The sequence below is a fragment of the Balaenoptera ricei genome, chromosome 10 (assembly GCF_028023285.1).
Source record: "Balaenoptera ricei isolate mBalRic1 chromosome 10, mBalRic1.hap2, whole genome shotgun sequence".
NCBI classification, from domain to species: Eukaryota; Metazoa; Chordata; class Mammalia; order Artiodactyla; family Balaenopteridae; genus Balaenoptera; species Balaenoptera ricei.
In genome coordinates, this window is record NC_082648.1 from 42,871,294 (window position 1) to 42,897,823 (window position 26,530).

The 26,530-nt window shown below is 39.1% G+C and overlaps 1 protein-coding gene and 1 pseudogene across 2 annotated transcripts in view; both read left to right on the forward strand.

Annotated features, from left to right (window-relative positions):
• Positions 1–25,030, forward strand: part of LOC132372787 (small ribosomal subunit protein uS5-like) — a 55,111-nt pseudogene extending 30,081 nt beyond the window's left edge.
• The window catches only part of DIP2B (disco interacting protein 2 homolog B), a 235,055-nt gene that overhangs the window by 51,755 nt on the left and 156,770 nt on the right, over positions 1–26,530 (forward strand). The window lies entirely within an intron of this gene.

Genomic DNA, 26,530 nt, shown 5'->3' on the forward strand with positions numbered 1-26,530 from the left:
AGTAATACCATGCAGTATTTGTGTTTCTGTCTGACTTATTTCATTTAACATAATGCCCTCAAGGTTCATCCATGTAGTTGCAAAGGGAGATTTGTAAATATTTTCTCCTGTTCTGTAGGTTGCCTTGTTACTCTGTTGATTGTGTCCTTTGATACATGGAAGTTTTTAAGTTTGATGCAGTCCCGTTTGTCTACTTTTGCTTTTGTTTCCTGGGCTTTTGGTGTTATATCCAAGAAATCATTCCCCATTCCAATGTCGTAAAGCTTCTCCCCTATGTTTTTCTTCTAAGAGTTTTATAGTTTCAGGTCTTACGTTTAGGTCTTTAGTTATTTGGGGTTGGTTTTTGCAGATGGTGTAAGGTAAGAGTCCAACATCATTCACTTCCATGTAAATATCCAGTTTTCCTGGCACCATTTGTTGAAGAGATTGTCCTTTCTCCATTGAGTAGTCTTGGTACCCTTTCACTTAAGCTGTTTTTTAAACTGTCATTTTATTTGCGAGATCATTTGATTAAATCTCTCTCCTACTATACTGAAGTATCATGAAGGCAGGGATTGTGACTGTTTTGCTGACCTTTGTACCCCAGCATGTAGCACAGTGCCTCACACTTAGTATAGGCACTCAACATTCATTTATTGAGTAAATGAGTTAAGCAGTTTAGCAAGAGCCAGCAGGTATATTGCAGGTCAGTTTGAGAAATATTATTGCCAGAAATGTTGCCAGGTAGGACTGCATTACATATCTGATAGCACTGTCCATTTTATCTAAATAGGATTGTTATTCTGACAGCCAATATACAGTCTTTTAAAACAATCTCCTAAAAGAGGCCTTTGGTTCATTTCTCTTTTCCTTTATAATTGAATTTTTACTGAAATTTTATTTGTATTGAAATTTTATATGCACGTATTTCAAAGTTAAATAATTTTATAAGATTTCACCACAAACAGGAGTCTTCTGCTCATCCCATTCACCCATTTTCTTTCTCCCTAGAGCTTTTAGCTGATTCTTTTAGGTTTTACTTTTATGCCTTTATGTAACATGCAGACATTACTTCTTTTTGATTTTCAGTTTTGGTTTTTTTTTTTTTGCGTTATATATTAGTTCCCATCTCAGGCACCCACCTACATTTTCTGTACCACCTTCCTCTCCATATAGCATAATTGTGGTTAAATGTTAGGTTGATATTAAATGTTCACATTATTATGACTATGTAAATGCTATTGACACTAAATATTGTGGTACACCATTAATATTTCTTCTTTCCTGCTTAAATTTGTTTTCTTTGGACTTGTTCGATTTTTTAATTTGCTTATTTTCTATGTATTTATCATTCATATGTCTCCAAACTCTCCCAGTTGCCTGAGTCTCCCCTTTATGTGATCGTTTACATTAAGTATTCTGTCGGTTTCACCTTCTTGAACAGGTCCATCCTGGAGTCTTCTGACCCACTCTGGTGTAGATGGGTTGATCTGGTTGTGTGGCACAGCTGTAGAGGGGATCACCTTTCTCTAGCTACCTCGGGATTGCACTTGCTTTTTGTGTTGCATCCTCTGGTTTCTGGGTTCCATGTCTTTACCTTGGGGTTTACTCCTTCACTTTGGCTGAGTGCATCTCTGAAAGACATCTCTACATGCCTCTTACTTTTTCAATATGGGGTCCATCTCCTCAACTGTGCTGGTTCCCCCCATTCTAAAGATGCTCTATTTTATCTTCTAGATAATAAATCTGTAGTCTTCTGCTAGGGTGAGGAAAGGGCATTCTCTTGGCTGCATGGAGGAAGGGAGAACATCTGCGAGTCTAACTTTTCTTAAACAAACTTTCAACAAATCTTCCTATTTGTAACCTACTTTCACCCCCATTTCCAGAAGGAACTGGTCCAGCCCATTCCTGAGCCTTTTGGATTTTCACAGTGTAAATTACCCCGCTTCCCCATTGCCACTTAGGATTCAGCTTTCTTGGGTCTGCTCAGTCAGCTATCACTTTATCCTGCTTCATGTCTCTTCAGCTTCTCATCGACTTCTCATCTTTATACTAACTACTCATCTATTGATATGTCCTCCTCCTTGCAGGTTTTGCCACTAGGAAAACAGGTGTTTACTTGTTATGTAGAATAAACATGAATAATAGAACAAACATATTAGGAAGGCTGAGTTTATTATCCTAAATGATAATACACATTGTGAGACTTTCTGAATTGCTAAGTCTTGGTTCTTTGTGTATAAAATGGGGATAATAATCTCTTCCTACTTTACGGGACTTTGAGAGGCAAATGAGATAGATGGAGCAAAAGTGTTTGGGAAGCTCTGAAATGGTATGTAATTTTTGTGCTCGTCTTGCTTTCTACACGTGGTTCAGGCAGAGGTCCGGGAGGTGCTTTCCGAGTGTGGTGTGTGTGCAACAGTGGGACTTAGTAGATCCCTGGGGGACATGGCTGCGACTTGGGTGGTATCTCCACTTTTGGGTGGAAGCCATCGCTGCTCTGTCCTCTTAGCTTGGTAGATCTGAAGCATTGGTTATACCATTCCTGGTAGGGACACTGATGTTCTCACAGCAGTTGCAGGGCCTCCCTAGGCAGAGGACACTGCAAAGATGCATGATGGTGGCTGCCCCCTGCTGAACTGTGGCTTATGGGCTGCTCTGGGGGAGATACTCCCTGAGGGATCTGCTGGAGCCCATGGTGGGCAAAAGCCAGCGAAAATTTATTACCATTACTGTGACTACATCTATATGCATGGCCAGCGTAGCCCTGGAAGAATTTAAGTTATATAAGCTTTGTGAATCTTAGTAAATAGAGTCTAGCATTCTTGTTGTTCCTCCTAAGGTTGAGCTTCCGTCTCTGCCATATAATTGGCATACTTCCTTGTTTAACTAACCATGTTTCCTTTTTAAAATAAGGAAAACTAAGTACATAAATGATAGTGTTATAGATAGTAAAGAGTGAACATTGGGACTTACCTGGAGGTCCAGTGGTTAAGACTTCGCCTTCTAATGCATGGGGTTCAGGTTCGATCCTTGGTCGGGGAGCTAGGATCCCACATGCCTCGGGGCCAAAAAGCCAAAACATAAAACAGAAGCAGTATTGTAACAAATTCAGTAAAGACTTTAAAAATGGTCCACATCAAAACAAGAAAAAAAAACAGTGAACATCAGCACAATCCAATGTAAATTGTCACAAATTTCAAGATTTATAGGGTTTTATTAAATAAATTAACTCAATCTAGTTCAAAAACTTTTAGAGATTGCATTGTTTTGATCAATCTCCTTTACCCTTAGAGATAACACAAATAATAGAAAAAATTAAATAGTTCCAGATACAGCAGTGCTGGCTGAGGATATCAAGGTGATTTAAAAGTTTCTGTGCTTCTGCCAAGGGTATCACTGAGAACCCTACACTCCTAGGATTGAAAGGAACCTTAGGAATTCTCTGTTCTGACATTTTTTATAGATGTGGAAATTGGGGTCCTGAGAGGTGGGGTAGTTTGCTTGAGGTCACGGAATTGGCAACACTGTATTTCTGAACTTGTTTGTTACCAACAAGGAGCATCTCAACAACAGTTCAGAGAGCTTCCAGTCAGAAATGGCCAAATTAATATGCCTAACAACCTCTATTCTTTCTCATACTTCAATTAATGTCAATAAAGAAAAAAAAAGTTGGGCTTCCCTGGTGGCGCAGTGGTTAAGAATCCGCCTGCCAGTGCAGGGGACACGGGTTTGAGCCCTGGTCCGGGAAGATCCCACATGCTGCGGAGCAGCTAAGCTCGTGCACCACAACTACTAAGCCTGTGCTCTAAAGCCCGCGAGCCACAACTACTGAGCCCGCACGCCACAACTACTGAAACCCACATGCCTAGAGCCCGTGCTCCGCAACAAGAGAAGCCACCGCAATGAGAAGCCCGCGCACCGCAATGAAGAGTAGCCCCCACTCACCGCAACTAGAGAGAAAGCCCACGTGCAGCAACGAACACCCAAAGCAGCCAAAAAAATTAATTAATTAATTTTTAAAAAAAAAGAAAAAAAAGTTAAGCATTACCTCACAAGGGTAAAACAGAAGTGCAGAAGAGACAACAGCAACAAAGTTCTGAAATTTGCAGAGCAAGTGGATAAGTGATAGCTGACTGAGCAGACGCAAGAAAGCTGAACCTTGGGGCTTCCCTGGTGGCGCAGTGGTTGAGAATCTGCCTGCCAGTGCAGGGGACACGGGTTCGAGCCCTGGTCTGGGAAGATCCCACATGCCGCGGAGCAACTGGGCCCGTGAACCATAACTACTGAGCCTGCGCATCTGGAGCCTGTGCTCCACAACAAGAGAGGCCGCGATAGTGAGAGGCCCGCGCACCGCGATGAAGAGTGGCCCCCGCTCACCGCAACTAGAGAAAGCCCTCACACGGAAACGAAGACCCAACACAGCCATAAATTAATTAATTAATTAATTAAAACAACAACAACAACACAGGCATGCCCTGGAAACACGTTAGGAAAAAAAAAAAAAAAAAGAAAGCTGAACCTTAGTGGCAATGGGGAAGCAAGGCGACTGTATAAATCCAAAAAGCTCAGGAATGGGCTCGACCAGTTCTCTCTGGTGATGGGAGTAAAAGTAGGTTACAAACAAAGGTTCATTGAAAGTTTGTTTAAGAAAAGTTAAGACTCGCATATACTCCCTCCATGCAGCCATGAGAATTCCTCATCCTAGCAGAAGACTGCAGATTTATTTTCTAAAGAGGGTGAAATAGAGGATCTCTAGAATGGGGGACACCAGGCACAGTTGAGGGCAAAGAGGGCATGCTGTCAAGGCACTTTCTACTCATGTGTAATTTCTCTTCATACCTAGTATCATATATCAAAGTTGATTTAGTTCCAAATTTGCGACACAGGTGATTAGGTGACCCCCCACCCCCCCACCCCCCCCCCAGAAAGGGACAGACTTCTTACTAACCATTCTCCCACTGAGTGAATCCTTTAGGTTTTTGGATAACATTTCATTTTACCTTTTCTTTCCTCTCCTGTAATTTAGAAGTTAATCCTCACAGAAAAGAAGAGGATGATATAATGAAGTTTAAAAAGTCGAAGGGTAAATATTTTCTTGGTATTATACCAGTTTTGTCCTAACAATTGGACTAATCAGCAGTTGGTGCTTTAGAAAAATATTATTTTATTAATCCATAGATCTTGCAAGTCACCTTAGATGTTTTGGCCATGGAGGTGGGGATGGCGTACAAAGAATCCTAATATGTATTCTTTGCTCTTGTAGAAGGGATGAGATTCAGCACACCAAGTTCAATCTAGTTGTCACTGTGTAAAGTGTAAGACTGGGTAAAAAGTTAAAAAAAAATCTTGTTCCCTACCCTCGAAGGGTAAACGGTCTTTCTGCCATTTGCAGGAACATGGATGGACCTAGAGAATATCATGCTAAGTGAAGTAAGTCAGAGAGAAAGGCAAATATTATATGATATCGCTTATACATGGAATCTAAAAAATAATACAAATGAATCTATATGCACAACAGAAACAGACTCACAGACATAGAAAACAAACTTATGGTTACTAAAGAGGAGATGGCAGGAGGGATAAATTAGGAATATGGGATTAATAGGTACAAACTAATATATAAAAAATAGATAAGCAACAAGGGAACACAGGGAACTATATTCAATATCTTGTAATAACCTATAATGGAAAACAATCTGAAAAAATATATAAAATGGAATCATGTTGCTATATACCTGAAACTAACAATATTGTAAGTCAACTATACTTCTATTTTAAAAAATAAATTTAAAAATAAAGTTGTCTTTCTTATTATATTCTAATATCTCTTAATCTCAGGTATTCCATCTCTAAAAGATTCAGTGGTTTGAGATTCACATAAAACAGTATCATATTAAAGTGTTAGGCAGGTGTCTGGCAAATAAACTGTTGCAACATTTTTATGGCTCAGTATTCCCTAAATTTATTCTATAGAATAAAACTTTTAGGAAGTAGCAACCCATGTAAGAGCACATACCTTTAACTGCTGTGCAAATTAGATTGGCGCTGAATTGTATTTCATTCATCAGCCATTTCCCCCCTATTTACTCAATATAGATTGTTTATGAAAAGTTAGACACCCCATATCCTTTTCCTTCCTCCACTCAGCCAAGGGAATTAATATTGGTGAATATTTGAGATTTTATTTTCATTGTCCTTCATTAACTATGCTTAGGGGCCATCATTTTGAATTGGAGACGTTTCCAGGTTCTTAAAGAAGGCTGATGAGTGTGTTTTTTGTTTGTTTGTTTTGTTTTTTTAATATAAATTTATTTCTTTTTGGCTGCGTTGGGTCTTCGTTGCTGCACGCGGGCTTTCTCTAGTTGCGGCGAGTGGGGGCTACTCTTCGTTGTGGTGCGGGGGCTTGTCATTGTGGTGGCTTCTCTTGTTGCGGAGCACGGGCTCTAGGGCTCTAGGCGCGCGGGCTTCAGGGGTTGTGGCTCGCGGGCTTAGTTGCTCCGCTGCATGTGGGATCTTCCTGGACCAGGGCTCGAACCCGTGTCCCCTGCATTGGCAGGTGGATTCTTAACCACTGCGCCATCAGCGAAGTCTGAGTGTGTTTTCATATTATGTATTCTACAGTTTGTCATTGTATTTCCAGATTCATTAAAAGGCAGGGAATTTTCTGTGGACATTTTCTAATGCTTCCATATGCAGACCTTTATTTTTCATCCCCACACATCTCCAGTTGCGACTTTTACATAGTTAAATTTTTTTGTTTAAAGAGAGCTACACATCTGTCTGTCTGTTTTTGTTGTTGCTGTTTTTCAAAGAGAGCTACCAGTAGCTTCTGTGGAACTCTTCAGAGTAAATAAGTTAAATTAGCATACCCATGAACACATTGCATCTAAGATGACAGAGTACCTTGGTTTATGGAAATGATATTCCTGAGAGGTTGTCTATAAAGTAATTTTTGTATATATATATTTGTTTTTGTTTGTTTGTTTTTTGACTGTGCTGCGTGGCATGCAGGATCTTAGTTCCCCGACCAGGGATCAAACCCGTGCCCCCTGCAGGGGAAGCGTGGAGTTCTAATCACTGGACCTCCAGGGAAGTCCCTATATATATTTGTTTTATTATATAACTGAAGAAATTAAGTGATTCTAACGTAATACTGTTCAATCTCTTTTGTAATTATTGGTCTGTTTCCCTTTGAGGGATTCTTAATCTACTAGTAAGCGACCAAGTTTTATCTCTGTATTGTGAGATAAGTCCTTCTTGATTGAATGAAAGAAAATAAATAATATAGTGTCGTAATTCAGATATTTGGAATCACTTTCCAAAGTGACATGTGAATTGTTTAGTTATCTCAACTGACCTTGACTGCTGGGTACCAGCTTCTGAACAAAAAGAGGTGGTAGAGGAAGGGAAAGTGTCATGAACTGTTCTTCCAGATTTTGGATCAGGTCTTAAATAGTGGTTATACCTGATTCTAGAATAAAAAGACTATAGGGCATAGTAAGGGAGTATAGATGGTAATAAGGACAGGAAGGAAGTTAGCATTTAGGTCTCTTCTGTACATAGGGTTGGAGCAAATGCTTAAAAGCATAGCTTTTCCATCCCTTTCAGCAGTGCTGTTTGTTTGTTTGCTTATTCATTCATTCATGCATGCATGCTGCACTGTGCAGCATGCAGGATCTTAGTTCCCTGACCGGTGACCGAACACTCGCCCCCTGCAGTGGAAGTGCGGAGTCTTAGCCACTGGACTGCCAGAGAAGTCCCAGCAATGCTATTTATATTGAAAGTTATGGAGTTAATTTTCTTTAAAAATATCCTCAGGTTATTTTATGGTCAGATTAATTTGTCACCTAAATACAATTCAGTAGTATGACTTTATGGCCTTTGGGTGGCCGGGGGTGGGGTAGGGACAGACTGATTGTAGTACAATATGAAATGTAAGCCAAATAAATACTTAGTCATGTTGGTACCAAGGGAATAATTGTAACTCTTACGAACCGCCAGATCCATTTTAACTACCTTGTAAAATCAATATCTCAGTTGACTTAGCTGCCACAAAGAAACCTATAATACTTTAATAAAATTAGGTATAAAATAATTGTTAAAAATTTTAAGGTTATAAAGCATAGCTTTATTTACTCATGGAACCAGAAAACCAGTGCACCAATTTTCATTCAGTTCATTTGTTTGGGAGCTGCTGGTTGTTTGGTTTCAACATATGCTGAAGTCTTGTTGAGATGTAATTTCTTACACTTTGTTTCCTTTCCTTTTTTTTTTTTTTTTTTAAGCTCTTGTTCTTTGTACCTTCTTTGATCCTTAAGTCTTGAAGCATTGACATGACATGTGGCAAATTTATTTTTCAGTCCTTAGGTGGCGAGGATTGAGTTAATCATGTATCCCAGTTCATGGCACACCATCAGCACTGGTCTGTGCAAGTTTTCTCTCTTAGCTTTCAGAATTAATTAGAATTAATTAATTTCTCTTTTGCCTCCACTTTCCACTTCTGTTCTCAGTCCCCCATAATTAACTGTTCTAATGTGTTTGATGTATTTTTGTAAATACATAGTAGGTTTTTTTTTGGTGTGTGTTGTTAAATTTACCTAAATGGTGTGCTGTAGTCTTTGTTCTGCTTCTTATCCCCCTCAACCCCTGCCTCCCTTCCCCCCTTTAAGGACTATTTTTGTTGCTGTGTATATATCTAGTTCTTTGTTTCTAACTGCCACCTACTGTCTATAAATGATTTGTTCTCTCAGTAATAGACACCCAGATTACTTTCAACTCCCCACCACCACAGACAATGGGATAAACAGCCTTGCACTTGTTCTCCTGTGGTCCTGCGGGAGAATTTTCTGGACATCTGCATAAGAGTGGATTGCTGCACGTACTTTGATTAAGCACTGCCAGATTTGGGCTCTTTGTCAGTGTGCACAGTGGATCCTGTTTCTCCATCTTCCTGCCAGCACTTGGCTTTATCTACCTTTCTAAGTTTTGCCTATCTGATAGGGGTAAAGTGGTATCTTAATGTTGTTTTAATTTGCATTCTCCAATTACTAATGACTTGCAGCACCTCTTTGTATACAATTAATCCATTTTGAATGCCCCTTCAGTGAATTACCTGTTCATATCTTTCGCCCATTTCTTTAATTAGAGTTTCTGTCTTTTCTTGGTTGATTTGCAGAAGTCTTTTATCTACTTTAGAATATTAGCCTGGTATTTGCCTTTTCCCAGTCTGTGATAATACGTTAATTTTGTCAGTGGTGCCCTTTGTTGAGCAGAAGCTAACCTTGATGTAATAAGTCTATAATTTTTTTTACCTTATGGCTTTCTGGGTCTTGTTAAATAAAGATATTCTGTAGTTTTAATTATATATATATATATTTTGTGTGTGTGTGTGTGTGTGTGTGTGTGTGTGTGTGGAAATGTGAAACATTTATTTTAGATATCAGACAACAGAGCTAAGTAATCCAATTTTACTGCAGCAGTATAAAAATATATATTTTTATAATTCAGCTTTTTACATGAGGTCTTTAATCTGTCTGAGTCCATCTTTGTATATGGCTTAGAATAGTAATTTTTTCTGCATGTAGTAAGACTGTTTCCCCAACCCCGTGAACTAATTTGTGGTACCACTGTCCTTATATATCACATTCCTATGTTTTCATGGCTCTCTTTTTTAATAGTCTTTGTTTTTTAAGATATATTTGTTTTTTCTCACATGAGTACCAACTGGTTGTTTTTTTTTTTTCACTCAGCTTTGTGCTGTCTTAAAAACTCATACGGGACATAAATTAAAAAGATGTCATTTCTTTCTCAAATTAATCTGTAAAATCAGTGTAGTCCCAATTAAATTCCATCTGTTTTTTCCCTTTAGATTTGGCAGACATTTACAAATTTGAATGGAAAAGTAGAGGTCTTTTTCAAAATTGATCTACCACTTTCTGGTCCTCTTAATGCTTAGTCTGTCTAAGCTCACAACTTTTCTTGTGCCAACTTTGGCATTTTATATTTTTCTGGCAATGTATCCATTTCATTTCTTTTTTTAAGAATAAAATTTTTATTTTAGAACAAGTTTAGTTTTACAGAAAAATTTTGGAGATAGTACAGAAAGTTCCCATTACTACTGACAAATTCTCTTAGCCTTTCTTCATCTTTTTTTCACCTTCATTCCTGGAGGATATCTTCACTGAATTTATTATAGAATTCTGAATGACAGTACTTTTCTCTGAGCACTTTAAAATTATTGTTCCACCATCTACTGGCTTCTATAGTTTCTGATGAGAAGTCTGCATTTATTTAGATTATTGTTCCCCTATGTGTAATATGACTTTTTTTTTTCTGGGTACTTTTAAGATTTTTTTTCAGCAGTTTGATTATGATGTGTTTGGATATGATTTTCCTTAAATTTGTCCTGTTTGGGTTTTCTTCAATCTCTAAATTTATGTCTTTCACCAAATTTGGGAAGTGTATAGCCATTATTTCTTCAATTATTTTTTCTACACCAAGCAATTTCTTCTCTCCTTCTGTGATTCCAAAGACATGGATGATAGTGTTTCATAGTTCTCTGAGGCTGTGTTAACTTTTTTCAGTCTCTTTCCTTTTTGGTCTTCATATTGAATCATAATATTCATCTGTCTTTATGGTCATTGAGTTTTCCCCCTGTTATCTCAATTCTGCTATCCAGCCCATCCTGTGATCTTTTTATTTGACGTACTTTACTTTTCTGTTGTAAAATTTCCATTTGGTTCTCTTAAAAACACTTTTTAAAAAAAATATTTTATTTTATTTTTATTTATTTTGTCTGTGTTGGGTCTTCATTGCTGTGTGCGGGCCTTCTCTAGTTGCGGTGTGCGGACTTCTCACTGCAGTGGCTTCTCTTGTTATGGAGCATGGGCTCTAGGCACGCGGGCTTCAGTAGTTGTGGCGCACGGGCTTAGTTGCTCTGCGGCATGTGGGATCTTCCTGGAGCAGGGCTTGAACCCATGTCTCCTGCATTGGCAGGTGGATTCTTAACCACTGCACCACCAGGGAAGCCCTTAAAAACACTTTTATTTTGAAATAATTATAGATTTATAGGAAGTTGCAGAGAAACATGCAGAAAAGTTCCATGCACTCTTTTCCTAGCCTCTCTCAGTGTTAACATTTTGTGTAACTATCATACGTTATTAATAATAAGAAATTGACATTGGTACAATCCATAGAGCTTATTCAGATTTTTCCAGTTACACATGCACTCGTGTGTGTGGGTACATGTATGTGGGTATGGTTTTATGCAATTTTATCATGTGTTGTATCATGTAACTACCACCACAGTCAAACTGCAGAACTGTATCATCATCCATTTGGATTTTTTTCATTGTTTCTTCTTTTCTGTTGAGAACATCAGAAGCAGAACACCTTTCAAGAGTGTTTACCTTTACCTCATGGAGCATGGTTATAATAACTGCTTTAAATTCTCTGATAATTCTAATATTGAATATCTGTTTAATTTTGGTTTTGGAATCTATTGATTTTTTTCCCCAAAGCATCAGTTACATTTTCTTCCTTCTTTGTATGTCGAGTAATTTTGAATTGTGTCATGGACATATTGAATATTATGTTGTGAGATTTTGGGTGCTGTTAAAATCCTCTGGAGAATGTTGAGATTTTTTTGTTTTAGCTGACAGTTGACTTGGTTAGGTTCAGATCTTAAGTTTGGTTTCACCTTCTGTGAGTGGTGGTTCCAGTGTCATTTCAGTTCTCAGCATTTGCTATGCTCTTTGGAACTACACTGCCCATGCACGCACTAATCGGACTTGGGCAATGTCATATTGTAGTTCAGGCTCAAAGCATTTGCTGTCCTTCTTTGGATTTATTTGACACATGTGAACTTGGAGAGCAGACAGATACTGTAGGGGATGGACGCAGGGGAGAAGGACTTATTTAGCCCAAGACTTAACATTTGTTTATATGTGGAATTGGGGGTCCTCTTTCCAGTTTTTTCTTGTTTGGTATATCCCTACATTCTTGGGCTTCCAGGGGCCCCTTTCCCATGTAGTTCTGTGGAGAAGGAAAAAAGGAAAAAATTTACATTGTACTCTGGCTTGCTTTGGCTCTTTTTCCCAGTCCTCTGGCCAGAACAAGAAAGTTTCTCTCAGCACTTTTAGAGAGTGTGTGTGTGTGCACGTGCGCATGCGCCGTGCCTTTGTGAATTGGCTACCTGGACAAAGCCATTCTTGGGTCAAAGCTGGGTGGTGAAGGAATTTAAAAAGAAAGAAAAAAAAAAAGGCAAGGAAATTCACTGGTACTGTAATTTTTCAAGTTTTTACTTCCCTTCCCTACTTGCCTGTTATTTATGTACTTTTCTCCATCCTCGGGTAGTTTTTTTTTTGTTTTCAGTTCAGAGTTTTTAGTTGTAATCAGTGGGAGAGGGAGGCTGTAGTGGGCTTACTCCATCTCGGCATCTTTGGTAGAGTGTAATTTGTTAATTTCAGGGCAAAAAAAAAGTATCAAATAATAGAGAAACTAGTTAACAGCATGGATTTGTGAAAGCAGAGAACTATTGGGTACTGAATATAAGTTTTCCATGGAACTGCTTCTCAGTCTGGGAGGAGTGTTGAGCTGTTACAGTCCATCAATGTGTTAAACCTTGTGGGGGAATTTGAGTAGTGAGCTGGGGGTGCAGTCATGCCTTGTCCATTTTTTTGTAGACCAAACATATTAGGTTGAAGCATATGCAATTGACAATATTTGACTGTCTTTGACTTACAAAAACAGCATTTTCTCATGATTTAACCTATATTTAACTCTCAGTTCTGCAATTTGAAGAAAGAAAATGAAACCTCAAGTTTAAATATGATCTGTATTGTTAAGGTGATGCTTGATGCTTTAACAGACAAATCCAAAATCTCAGAGGCATAACACAGTCCAAAATGGACATTCCTGTTGTTGGACAGCGAGTGGGGGAAGCTGCTCAGTGAGGTCATGTAGAGACTCAGGATGATGAAGACTCCTCCATTGTTCATACATGGCTTCCAGATGTCCTGGGGGTTGATATCCAGCCAGGAGACTGGGAAAGGGAAAGGGTGACAAAAAGAGAGGGTAACAGAACTTCTTAATCTTAGCGCAAAGTGGGTATGGTGTGTTGGATTGGTGAGAACCAACCTAGATGTGGGGTGGGGGGTGGGGTGGGGGGTGGGGTGGGAGAGCACGAAATGTATTCTGTATTTGTCAGCTGCTTTCCAGCACCAGTTGTGATGGGAAACATGAAACTCTGGTGGGCAGCTGGCCATCTCTGCCATACTACTTCTTGATCACTTGGAGAACATCTTTTTGCTGTGTGCATTAGTTTGCTAGGGCTGCTGTAACAAAGACTAACAAAGACCACAGACTGGCTGGCTTAAACAGTAGGAATTAATTTTCTCACAGTTCTGGAGGCTAGAAGTCCAAGGCCAGTGTGTCAGCAGGTTTCATTTTTTCTGAGGTCTCTCCCCTTGGCTTGCACACAGTGCCTTCTCACTGTGTCCTCACCTGGTCTTTTCTCTGTGTGTGCTCATCCCTGGTGTCTCAGTGTGTCCAAATTTCCTCTTTTAACAAGAAACCAGTTCGATTGGATTAGGGCCCATCCTAAGGGCCTCATTTTAACTTACTTAACCTCTTTAAAGGCTCTGTCTCCAAATACAGTCACATTCTGAGGTACCGGGGGTTAGGGCTTCAATATATGAGTTTTAAGGGGACAGAATTCAGCCCATAACACACACTCTACATTTATAACAAATGAATATGTTTTTACTAAAAGTAGTCATACTCCATTAAATAAAAGAAGAAAGTAATGTTAGATATATGTTATAATTATACTTTTACTGGATCTGTAATAAATTTTAAATTATACATATTAATGAAGATTGCCAGTGTCTCAAAGGCATTTTTCCTTATTTATTAATCAAGGAAAAAAGTTTAGTGATGAAGATAGTTCTGTTTTTAGCAAACGTGATCGTTTTTCTCTTCCAGAGTTTGTAAGTGATCGGTTCTTATTGCAGCTTATCCAAGGGGTATGTTAATTACTGAGATAGTAAAGAGAGTTACTAAACATGTCTCCTATAAGAAAATCACCACCCTCTACAGCGTAAAAGTAAATCTCTAAGTGTATATTGGACATTTTAGAATTTTGTCTTGTTGTGACTTGCTAAATGACATTTTGTTACTGAAAACCAAGGCGATGTTATGTGGTTGATAATATCCTTTTTAGCCTACCGGACACTTGAAGGTGGAAGAGAATGTGCTTGTGAATTCCACCATCCGAACTGTTGGACCCCTTCCCTTGGTCTGCTGTTTTGTCACTATTTCCAGTGTGTTGGAGATGAAGCTCTAAGGCAACATTCCCCAACCACCTTTTTGGCACCAGGGACCGGTTTCGTGGAAGGCGACTTTTCCACAGATGGTGGGGGGCGGGGTGGTGGGGATTGTTCAGGTGGTAATGCTAGTGTTGGGGAGTGATGGGGAGTGGCAGATGAAGCTTGGCTTGCTCGCCCACTGCTCACCTCCTGCTGTGTGACCCGGTCCGCAGCCTGGGGGTTGGGGACCCCTGCTCTAAGGGAAGGATGAGGCTCTTAACCCTTTATGTAGGTGGCGATTAAAGATTGTGTAGCCTCACTGTCGACTGTCAGACCCTTTTTTTGACTTCTCAGGGTTACCTTTTATCAAATAGTGGCTTGAGATTCAGCTCTCTTTTATAAAACTATACTCCACCTTTATAGATTTCTTTTCTTTTTCTTTCTTCCTTCCTTCCTTCCTTTCTTTCTCTCTTTTTCTTTCTTTCTCTCTTTTTCTCTCTCTTTCCTTCTTTCCTTCCTCCCTCCCTCCCGCCCTCCCTCCTTCCCTCCTTGCCCTCCCTCCCTCCCTCCCTCCGTGTGGCTTGCATGATCTTAGTTCCCCAACCAGGGATTGAACCCAGGCCCATGGCAGTGAAAGCACCAAGTCCTAACCCCTGGACCTCTGGGGAATTCCCTACTCCACCTTTAAAGGAACTATAATTATGATTTGAAAAGTTATTATATAAATATCAGGTAAACATTGGTCTCTTTAGAGATTTTGCTTTTATACTTGTTTTTGTAATTACTATTTTAAAAGTTATATAGATATCAGATGAATACTGTTTTTTAAAAAGATTTTGTTTTTACATGTTTTTATATTTATTGTGAAACTAATAAGTTTAAAAATCTTCTAGCTTCCAAGAAGGAGTAACAACTCAGCTTCTTTTTTTTTTTTTTTAAACATCTTTATTGAAGTATAATTGCTTCACAATGGTGTGTTAGTTTCTGCTTTATAACAAAGTGAATCAGCTATACATATACATATATCCCCATATCTCCTCCCTCCCGCATCTCCCTCCCTCCCACCCTCCCCATCCCACCCCCCCACCCTCCCCATCCCACCCCCCCAGGCGGTCACAAAGCACCGAGCTGATCTCCCTGTGCTATGTGGCTGCTTCCCACTAGCTAGCTATTTTACATTTGGTAGTGTATATATGTCCATGACACTCTCTCACCCTGTCACATCTCAACTCTCCCCCTCCCCATATCCTCAAGTCCATTCTTTAGTAGGTCTGTGTCTTTATTCCCATCTTGCCACTAGGTTCTTCATGACCTTTTTTTTTTCCCCTTAGATTCCATATATATGTGTTAGCATACTGTATTTGTTTTTCTCTTTCTGACTTACTTCACTCTGTATGACAGACTCTAACTCCATCCACCTCATTACAAATACCTCCATTTCATTTCTTTTTATGGCTGAGTAATATTCCATTGTATATACGTGCCACATCTTCTTTATCCATTCATCCGATGATGGACACTTAGGTTGCTACCATGTCCTGGCTATTGTAAATAGAGCTGCAACGAACATTTTGGTACATGACTCTTTTTGAATTATGGTTTTCTCAGGGTATATGCCCAGTAGTGGGATTGCTGGGTCGTATGGTAGTTCTATTTTTAGTTTTTTAAGGAACCTCCATACTGTTCCTCATAGTGGCTGTATCAATTTACATTCCCACCCACAGTGCAAGAGTGTTCCCTTTTCTCCACACCCTCTCCAGCATTTATTGTTTGTAGATTTTTTGATGATGGCCATTCTGACCGGTGTGAGATGATACCTCATTGTAGTTTTGATTTGCATTTCTCTAATGATTAATGATGTTGAGCATTCTTTCATGTGTCTGTTGGCCATCTGTATATCTTCTTTGGAGAAGTGTCTATTTAGGTCTTCTGCCCATTTTTGGATTGGGTTGTTTGTTTTTTTGTTATTGAGCTGCATGAGCTGCTTGTAAATCTTAGAGATTAATCCTTTGTCAGTTGCTTCACTTGCAAATATTTTCTCCCACTCTGAGGGTTGTCTTTTTGTCTTGTTTATGGTTTCCTTTGCTGTGCAAAAGCTTTTAAGTTTCATTAGGTCCCATTTGTTTATTTTTGTTTTTATTTCCATTTCTCTAGGAAGTGGGTCAAAAAGGATCTTGCTGTGATGTATGTCATTGAGTGTTCTGCCTATGTTTTCCTCTAAGAGTTTGATAGTGTCTGGCTTTACACTTAGGTCTTTAATCCATTTTGAGTTTATTTTTGTGTATGGTGTCAGGGAGTGTTCTAATTTCATACTTTTACATGTACCTGTCCAGTTTTCCCAGCACCACTTATTGAAGAGGCTGTCTTTTCTCCACTGTATATGCTTGCCTCCTTTATCAAAGATAAGGTGACCATATGTGCGTGGGTTTATCTCTGGGCTTTCTATCCTGTTTCATTGATCTAAATTTCTGTTTTTGTGCCAGTACCATGCTGTCTTGATTACTGTAGCTTTGTAATATAGTCTGAAGTCAGGGAGCCTGATTCCTCCAGCTCCATTTTTCGTTCTCAAGATTGCTTTGGCTATTCGGGGTCTTTTGTGTTTCCATACAAATTGTGAAATTTTTTGTTCTAGTTCTGTGAAAAATGCCAGTGGTAGTTTGATAAGGATTGCATTGAATCTGTAGATTGCTTTGGGTAGTAGAGTCATTTTCACAATGTTGATTCTTCCAATCCAAGAACATGGTGTATCTCTCCATCTATTTGTATCATCTTTAATTTCTTTCATCAGTGTCCTATAATTTTCTGCATACAGGTCTTTTGTCTCCTTAGGTAAGTTTATTCCTAGATATTTTATTCTTTTTGTTGCAATGGTAAATGGGAGTGTTTTCTTAATTTCACTTTCAGATTTTTCATCATTAGTATATAGGAATGCAAGAGATTTCTGTGCATTAATTTTGTATCCTGCTACTTTACCAAATTCATTGATTAGCTCTAGTAGTTTTCTGGTAGCAGTTTTAGGATTCTCTATGTATAGTATCATGTCATCTGCAAACAGTGACAGCTTTACTTCTTCTTTTCCGATTTGGATTCCTTTTATTTCTTTTTCTTCTCTGATTGCTGTGGCTAACACTTCCAAAACTATGTTGAATAATAGTGGTGAGAGTGGGCAACCTTGTCTTGTTCCTGATCTTAGTGGAAATGGTTTCAGTTTTTCACCATTGAGGACAATACAACTCAGCTTCTGTGTTGACATTTGCTGCTAGTTGTTAAAGTGAGAAATCTTTTGCAGTTTGGTGTAGAAACTTGTCACCTCTATGAATGAAGTTATCCGATTCCTTTGTGAGAAATTCAGTAGTCAGACTGGTTTTTTGCTGTGTCATGATTCCTTTATCACTTCTGAAAATCAACTCTAGAAGATTGTCCAAGTCTTGGTTAAAAATGAGAAAGTTCCATAATTTTCCCTTATATGTTTTTTAACATGTTCGTATCTTGAAAACAGATCTAGGGAATTCTGTAGTATATAATATATATATTTCCTCTCTCTCTCTTTTGCTTTCTCTCCCCCACCTCTCCCCGACCCTGCCTCTCTTTATATATATATGTATTTAAACACCTACAGTGTTCTACATGTATTAATTGGATCAGTAAATATTTGAGCACCTACTAAGGTCAAACATTGTTCTGCATGAGACAGTTGCTGACTGCCTAAAGATATAGGCAGCAGTATGTGGCTATAGGATGTGTTAACAATTTTTTTCAATACCTTGAGTTACTTGAGGTCTTCCTTTCAGTGAGCAGCCTTAAATTTGTAAAATGATAGTCTCAGAAGTTTTGATTTCATTCTTTCAACAAAACTTTTATTAACTGCTTTACTATTTTAGTAGATTGTAGGGATAGCTAAATGACTCTGACCCAGTTCTTGTCCACAAAGAGCTCATAGTCTAATCAGGAGCTGACTTGTAATGAAAAGGAAATTAAAGTTTGATTCTATGTTGAGGTAAATGATAATAGAGGTATGAAAAGAAAATGCCATGGCAACATAGGGGAGGGGTTGGGGAAAGGGTTTGCCAGGAAAAGCCTCACAGAGAATATATTATTGTTGGCAGCCCCGTGAATGACTTTGGCTGTAAGTAGATGGGAGTTCAATTCTCTGTGACCCTTGGAACCTAGGCCTTTTAATTATTCATAAATAACTTAAGCATACATCTAGGACTGGGAATTTAAAAGATGCATCTGTCTTTCTAGTTTAAACTTTAGTTTAACTAGTCCTTTAGGAATAGGCATTTATGAATGCAGCTGTATGGCAGCATTACAGATGTTTGCTCTTTCGAGTCCTTATAACACAGTTATAGTTATCCTGCTTTGCTTAGGTTGCCCTTTCCTTTTTAACAAAAAATATTTCTCATTTGTCTTCATTCAGTCCGTATAAACAAAGCAAAACTTTTAAAAAAAATCACAAACTTGGATCTACTCTACTTTAACATCCTCATGTGTCTTCCTTTTCTCTTCAACACTGAGATGTCCATCACAGGCTGATACACAGACATTACCCCCAGACTAAGATCGTAGTCGTGTCAAACTTTGCTGAGTAATATATGGCTCCTTTTTAAAAGAAATATACCTTTACAAAGGAGATTCTGGTTTTTTTCATTTATATATTATGAAGTTAAGATATATTTCCTAGAAAAAATATTTTGCTGTAAGCAGAACTGAAAGCATTTGCTAGGAGAGAGTTAAGGGTTGCTAAACTCGAGGCATGCAGGGTTGGTGGTGAGCCGAGAATGCTTTCACAACAATTTGATTCAGCAAACATTTACTGAATGCTGTGGTCAAAGCACTGCTGCTAGACCCTCTGACGGGTAAGAAAGTGAACATAGGCTCTGTTTTGAAGGATCTTCCAATTTACTGCACTGTTTCTGAGTCTCCTCTGTTCCATTCTCCATCTTTGCCATTTCCCAGATAATGAAAATTAGAGCTCTGATTTATCAATTCTGTAAGCTGGAAAGGCTATAAAATTAGTTTGCTTAAAATGTTGGTTGCTGGTTCTCCGTAGTGCTGCCAGTATTTAAAATAATGGAAAATATTTGGTGTCTCCTTCCGCAAATTAACATTTCCATGAGTGGCTGCTTTTCATAGAGCATCTTGAGCCAGCCCCTCTCGTGCTGTGAGTCTTCATTGACAGTATTAAATCAGATCTGAGCAGCTCTAGGAGACAGTTGGGAGTTTGAGAATATGCCCAGTGTCAGCATCTTGGCTAGAGTGTGCTGTGAAACAAAGAAAACTCTTGGCACCCAGTAAGTGGTTAGGCGTGTACCATTCTGTGTGTGAGCTCCAATAAATAAAGCAACGTAGGGCATTCCGTGCTTTCATTTGGGCAGAACTAAATGGTTAAGTGTCCTTTTAGGCTTTCCCCTAAGTCTGTCCCAGGCAGTCAGCACATAATCCAGAAGATGTAAAATCTTCAAATACAGCCACTTATCTTTATTATGTAGAGCTCTGTGCTGGGTGCTTCAGGCTGTAAAGAGACAAGACTGAGTACCTGTCAAGTAGCTTACAGATTGAGTAGCACCCTGCTCTAGCTGTTCCACCTGTCATCCCACTGCAGGTCCATTTCTTCCTGGACTACCGTGGTCTGTAGCCACCTACCACTTGGTGTTGACCTATCCTCATTCAGTATGGTTACTCCAACACAATCTCTGTAACCTATCCTGAATGTAGAGTGGATATTGGAAACAGTAGAAGAGCTGGGCCTTGGTCCTCGGACAGGGTCTGCAGTGATTGGTGAAGCCCATTGTAGTGCTAATCACTTGAGGTACTGCTTCAAGGCCATTTTATTTTTCTGATTGAGTCCCATGATTGTCATAGAACAGGCAGACCCCAGATAGGAAGCAGTCTTTAAAAATGGTTAGCCCAATTTTGTTTGCGTTTCCTTTTTCTACAGAGTGTGTATTTTTCCTTCCTCAGACTAAAAATGGCACAATGTAGTGTATAATAGTGTGGGGTTATTTGCATGCAATCACTAAATTCATTTATTCAAATAATTTGTCTTCTCAAGTATTTTTAAAGTGACCAGGGATAAATATTTATGAATTATATTTAAGTACTTGGAGGGTATTTTGGAAATGTGTTTTTCTTAAGAATAGATTTGTGCTATGATTTCCTTGACTATGTTTGATGATATTAAGAGTTCTTGGAAAGTTTTTCCGAAATCTTGCAATCTGAAAGTGGATGGAGTGTTTGGAATTAATTTCAGCTGTAATTATATCTTTAATGGTGGTAGTTTCTCACCTGTTTCATATTATAACAAATGAGAAGTGCAGCACCCTCATCATCAAAATACTTGAGAAACTTCCATCTAAAAGGAAGATGGGGAACTAATACAACCTGTTTAAAAGTCTTGAGTTATTTTACTATGATTACACTAAATTAGATTAATTAGATTATATTTATCTAAAGTTAGGTTGTTGTTTACTTAAACCTGGTGTTAAGATCTAGAAGGGAGGGGAGAGCAATAAAAGCACCTCTCTCCCCCACCCAAGTTTTGAATAAATTGAATAAAAACTAAAAGATTAGCAAATGGGGGCCATAATATTACCTTTATTATTGATAAAGGTGAAGGTAAAGGAAGCAGCTTAATATTAGAGCCAAATTGGCTTGCTAACTAAGTTCCAAAATTAGGCAGACCTACCCCCTGGTCACAAGTAGTGCTGGATTAGAGAAGGCAGTATGTGGTATACAAAGCCTCCACCCAACCCATTTCCTATAGGCAGCTCACTCATGTGAGGAAGAAGGGCACAACTGGACCATTTATTTTTCCCAAATTTGCCAATCAGATCAGTTGCTTCCCTCCCCAGGATAGAAGCATCTAAGTGGCAAAGAAATGCCAGAGATGTTACAACTGGTGGGGCTCCGTTCACAGAAGGGGACTTCAGAAATGAGGAATAAGCACTCCCCAACAGCATTTGGCTTCTTCTCCTATGCATGGTTTCTATGAAGAATGGGTTGGTGCCAGGTTGGAAATGGTAGCATAACTAGGCCAGGAGCAAACCTTTGTTTTGGGGAAGAGGCCTTATAACAATTGGCCTCTTGAAAATTATAGCAAACGTTTGTTTACCAGAATCATAGAAATTGTCTGTCCTTAGGCAGCCCTTGCTGCCTTTCTGAAACATCTGTGATTTAGCATTCTTTCCTGGGCATTAAATGAAGGCCCACAACTTAGTTTTCTGCTGTCCTTTAGCATTTTAAAATATACTTGCTGTCTGTCTCTTCTTTTGAGTTTTCTTCACAGACTCATTCTGTCTCCTCCCCCAAACCCTAGTGTTTCCCATGATCGTAGCCAACTTTCTTCTCACTTGACACTCTCACCTTGGCTGTCAGCCATTTACACAGTTTTAACTGTTTAGTATCTTGATGATTTCCGAATCTTTATCTCCACCCAGACCTCTGTTCTGAGCTCCATATTTATACGTCCAGCACTCTATTTAACAGTTCCACCTGAGTCATGTAAAACTGACTTATTCTTCCCGCACACTCTCAACTACCACCAGTCAGAAGTCCTTGTCTTTTGTGTTGTGTCCACAGTCTTTGTGAGTGGCATCTCAGCCTATCCACTAGGTTAGGCCAGAAACCTGGGTGTCACCTCAGCAGGCTCTTCCTCACCTTTATTGCTTACCTCCCAGGTCAGGGGTCAGCATCTGGCCAGAGACCTGTGAGCCAAGAATGGTTTTTCCATTTTTAAGTGGTTGTTTAAAACAAGCGTATATGTGTATTTGTTACAGAGACCCTATATTGTCTGCAAAGACTGAGTATTTACTATCTGACCCCTGTCCGAGGCCAGCAAGTCTTATCAGTTCTCCCTCCAAAACATCACTTTTTTTTTTTTTTTTTAGAAATTCACGTTCTTTTATTTATTTATTTATTTATTTATTTATTTATTTATGACTGTGTTGAGTCTTCATTTCCGTGCGAGGGCTTTCTCTAGTTGCGGCAAGTGGAGACCACTCTTCATCGCGGTGCGTGGGCCTCTCACCATCGCGGCCTCTCTTGTTGCGGAGCACAGGCTCCAGACGCGCAGGCTCAGCAATTGTGGCTCACGGGCCCAGTTGCTCCGCGGCATGTGGGATCCTCCCAGACCAGGGCTCGAACCCATGTCCCCTGCATTGGCAGGCAGATTCTCAACCACTGCGCCACCAGGGAAGCCCAAAACATCACTTTTAATTGATTCTTTCTATCCCCCCTGCCCCCCAAAATCTCACCTGCCCTGTTTCTCCCTTGGCCTCCTAACTAAGTGTTGTCATATTTCTTTATAAAACACAGAACCTAATGATGTCCTCTCTTGTTTAAAATCCTGCTGTGTATTTTGCCCTTTTCTCCTCAGTTTTCTGCCTGCAACCTCTTCAGCCTGTAGGACTCTGCTCAGTTGTCACCTTTTCCTTAAGCCCACCTGCCTTCTTATGGAGTTATGCCCCCATTCCACCTGGTCTGTACTTCTGTTATTACACATTCTAGATTGTGTCCTGGGAATCCATTTGCCATTTGGTCATCCCTACAACACTGTGCATACCTGGAGGACAGGTTCCATTTCCTTTTTCGTTTCTATGTCTTCTTTACCTAGCTGTATGTGTCATGTCAGAGGACTGTAATGAATTAATGGGTGCTTTGAGAAATAGTTCTTATTCCTAAGATATGAAAAAATATTAGTAGTCTAAAGATATCATTAATCAGTTTGAGTTGGTAGGCAGGATTTATAACGTCTAGACTTTTGATAGAGTCATGCTACATTCTCTTGATTTCTGTTTCATAGCTTTCGCAGTATTAAATTTTTTATTTTGAGATAGCTGTAGATTCACATGCAGCTATGAAGAAATAATACCAAGCTATCCCAGTTATCTTTTACCCAGTTCCCCCAATGGTAACATATTGCAAAACTGTAGTACAAGGTCACAACCAGAATATTGGCATTGATGCAGTCAAGATACAGAACATTTCCATTAACAAGGATCCCTCCTGTTCCCTTTTATAGCCACACCCACGTCCCCTCCCACAGCAGCTCGCCCCTCCCCCAGGGCAATCACTAACCTGTTCTCCATTTCTGTAATTGTCATTTCAAGAATGCTATCTAAGTGGAATCAGAGTATGTAACCTTTTGGGGTTGGATTTTTTTCAGTCAGCATAATTCTCTAGAGATTCATCCATGTTGTTCTGTGTATCGGTAGTTTTCCTTTTTGTTTCTTTTTGTTGCTGAATTTTCATAACTTTTAAAAGGTGAAACTCTCCCCTATTTATATATCACTGCAGTTTTTTTTTAAGGCTATTTACATTTTTTCCCTCTTGTTCTTTATCTGTAACAGTGGTTTTAAAACTTTGTACTCTTAAATTGAGACTCAAAGAGGCTTTGTTTATATGTGTATTGCATCTATCATTATTTACTTACTACATTATAAATTAAAACTGAAATATTTTAAAAATATTGAATTCACTTAAAATAACAACAATAAATCTATTACGTTCTCATAAGTAATATATTTTTATGAGAAATAACTGTTTTCGTAAACAAAAAATATTTAATGAAAAGAAAAGCACTGTTTTACATTTTTTGTGACTCTAATGTCTGGATTCTCATATCTACTTATTCATTTAATCTGTTATGATAAATTGTTTTGGTTTAAGTATATGAAGAAAATCTGGCCTCACATAGCTATGTAGTTAGAAAAACCAGGAGTATTTTAATAGACTTATCATATAACTGTGGATAGTCTTCTTTGGTACTACACCCAAACTCAAGTGATAGTTTATTAAAGATTAGTTACAATGTAGGATGTGAAACCAATAACTTTCCATACTGTTACATTAAAATTATAGTTTGAATGGATCATTAACTTGTGTATGATTTTTTTTTTTTTAACATCATGCATTGGTCATTTGGAAAATATTGAATCGCTGTGTTAGGTACATCTTCCAAATTATGACACATTTCATTATACATTGTCAAAAATTATATTTGTTAATCTCACCTTCAGTCTCATAAGAAAAAATGCTAAGCATTGGGAAGCTGTCAATCTCAAGTTTTCTAAAATTTTGATTTTTGCTTTGAAATCACTGTCAGTTCACTGAAGTTTATGATTGTCAGTGCTGCCAGTAACAGTCTCACTTCGTTAATTTTTAAGAAAATGTCTGCCAGATACTCAAGTCTGAAAACCATAGTTTGTTCATCATTTCAAGTAGAAATGGTGTTAAAGTAGAAATGGTGTTTGGGTGTTAAGTGCTCAACGGAGGTAGCCACTGACATTTGTGGGGCCATTTTTCTGGCCAAGCTCTCCACCATCCCCATGCGGTGAGGCTGCTGGGGGAACAAGGTCGGCAAGCCCCACACTGTCCCTTGCAAGGTGACTGGCCACTGTGGCTCTGTGCTGGTGCGCCTCATCCCTGCCCCCAGGGGCACTGGCATTGTCTCAGTCCCTATGCCCAAGAAGCTACTGATGATGGCCGGAATTGACCACTGCTACACCTCTGCCAGGGGCTGCACCACCACCCTGGGCAACTTCACCAAGGTCGCTTTTGATGCCATTCCCAAGACCTACAGTTATCTCACTCCTGATTTCTGGAAAGAGACAGTGTTCACCAAGTCTCCATATCAGGAATTCACTGACCATCTTGTAAAGGCCCACACCAGAGTTTCTGTGCAGAGGACCCAGGCTCCAGCTGTAGCGATCACAGAGTTTTATATGAGAAAAATAAAGTGAATGTAGCTGGTTTTAAAAAAAAAGGCAGTCAGTTCAGCTCACAACTCAGTTGTGTAAGTGCTCTTCTTTGAGACAACACAGAATATTAGAAAGATGTGGACTCAGGGGTCAAAATGTAATAACACCAGTAACTTCCACTGTGAGTGCGTGGCTTAAATCATCAACTGTCTTGATTTGTGCTAAGGCTCCAGCCATTTTATTCTCCATTGCTTTTATACCATCAGAGCAAATAATTTAAAAGTGTAAAGTTTGAAATCCATTGTTATAGATAAAGAACAAGAGGTAAAAATTTAAAATAGACTTTCACACAGTAAAAATGGCAAATAATGTCTTAATATATTATTAAACTATTTTATACTTTGTGGACCTTCGTAAGTTCTTGGGGGACCCCCAGAAGCCCATGGACCACATTTTGGAGGACTGCTGATTTACAGTAATTTGTGACAACTTATTTCTTTCTCTTTTCTCAGATTTCTTCTGTTTGCCTTTACTTTTGCTGAGATAGACCCTATAGATGCACTGATCTGGGTTGAATACCATTACTGGTCAGAGCTCCACTCTGGACTGGCAGCCTCAGCACGGGCACTAGGCCGATGCTAGGCCTGACCCTGGGCACAGAAGAGAAGACTAGTTCACAGCCTCACCTTGGCCTTAAGGGACACAAGCAACAAGGAAGGGCCATAAACCTGCTAGCCTTGTTGGCTTGCTGTGTGTGCATTCAGAAACTGGTCACATCACATGGACCTGAGTCCAGAGGGAGACATTAACTATGACTCAAGTGCTTTCCTTCTGAAGGAGTCTTTCAGGCTCCAGGGCGGGAGAGATTCTCAGGCTAGAAAGGGCCCTCCATAGGTCTGTCAGACAGACCTACACACTCTAGTCCCAAATCTTCTGAGTCATATCACAGCCTTTTCATTCTAATTATCTCCAGGAAAGGGCCTCAAGGTTTCCTGGCTGTAATAAACCTTAGGAGTTAAGAAGTTTTTCCTTATGAGTACTCTAGATGCTCCCTTGTATAACTTAAGTCCATTTCCTTTAGTTTTGTTTTTAATAAAAATAAAGAACTAATAACAGTGCTCCTCATGCTATTGCTTTATATTTTGAAGACAGTTTAACTTTCTGTATCTTCAGTCTACTTTTGCAATTTTTTTCTTCTATTTTTAACCCAGTTCCTTTAATCCAGTGGTCCTGAACTGGGGTGATTTTGCCCCCAGGGGACGTTTGGCAATGTCTAGAGACATTTTTGATTGTCACAACTTGGGGGGATGCTTCTATCATTCTAGTAGATAGAAATCAGAGAGCTTGCCTTCATTTCAGCAAAATCACTCATTATGTTGTTACAGTAAGATTTTCACTGAATTTATATTCAGATAATAGGAGCATCCTACCATCCTACAGGACAGCCTCTATCAACTAAGAATCATCCAGTCCAAAATGTCAATAATACCAGTCTTAAAAGACTGCGTTAGTCCTTCCTTGTAATTTGTTAGCTTTTTATTA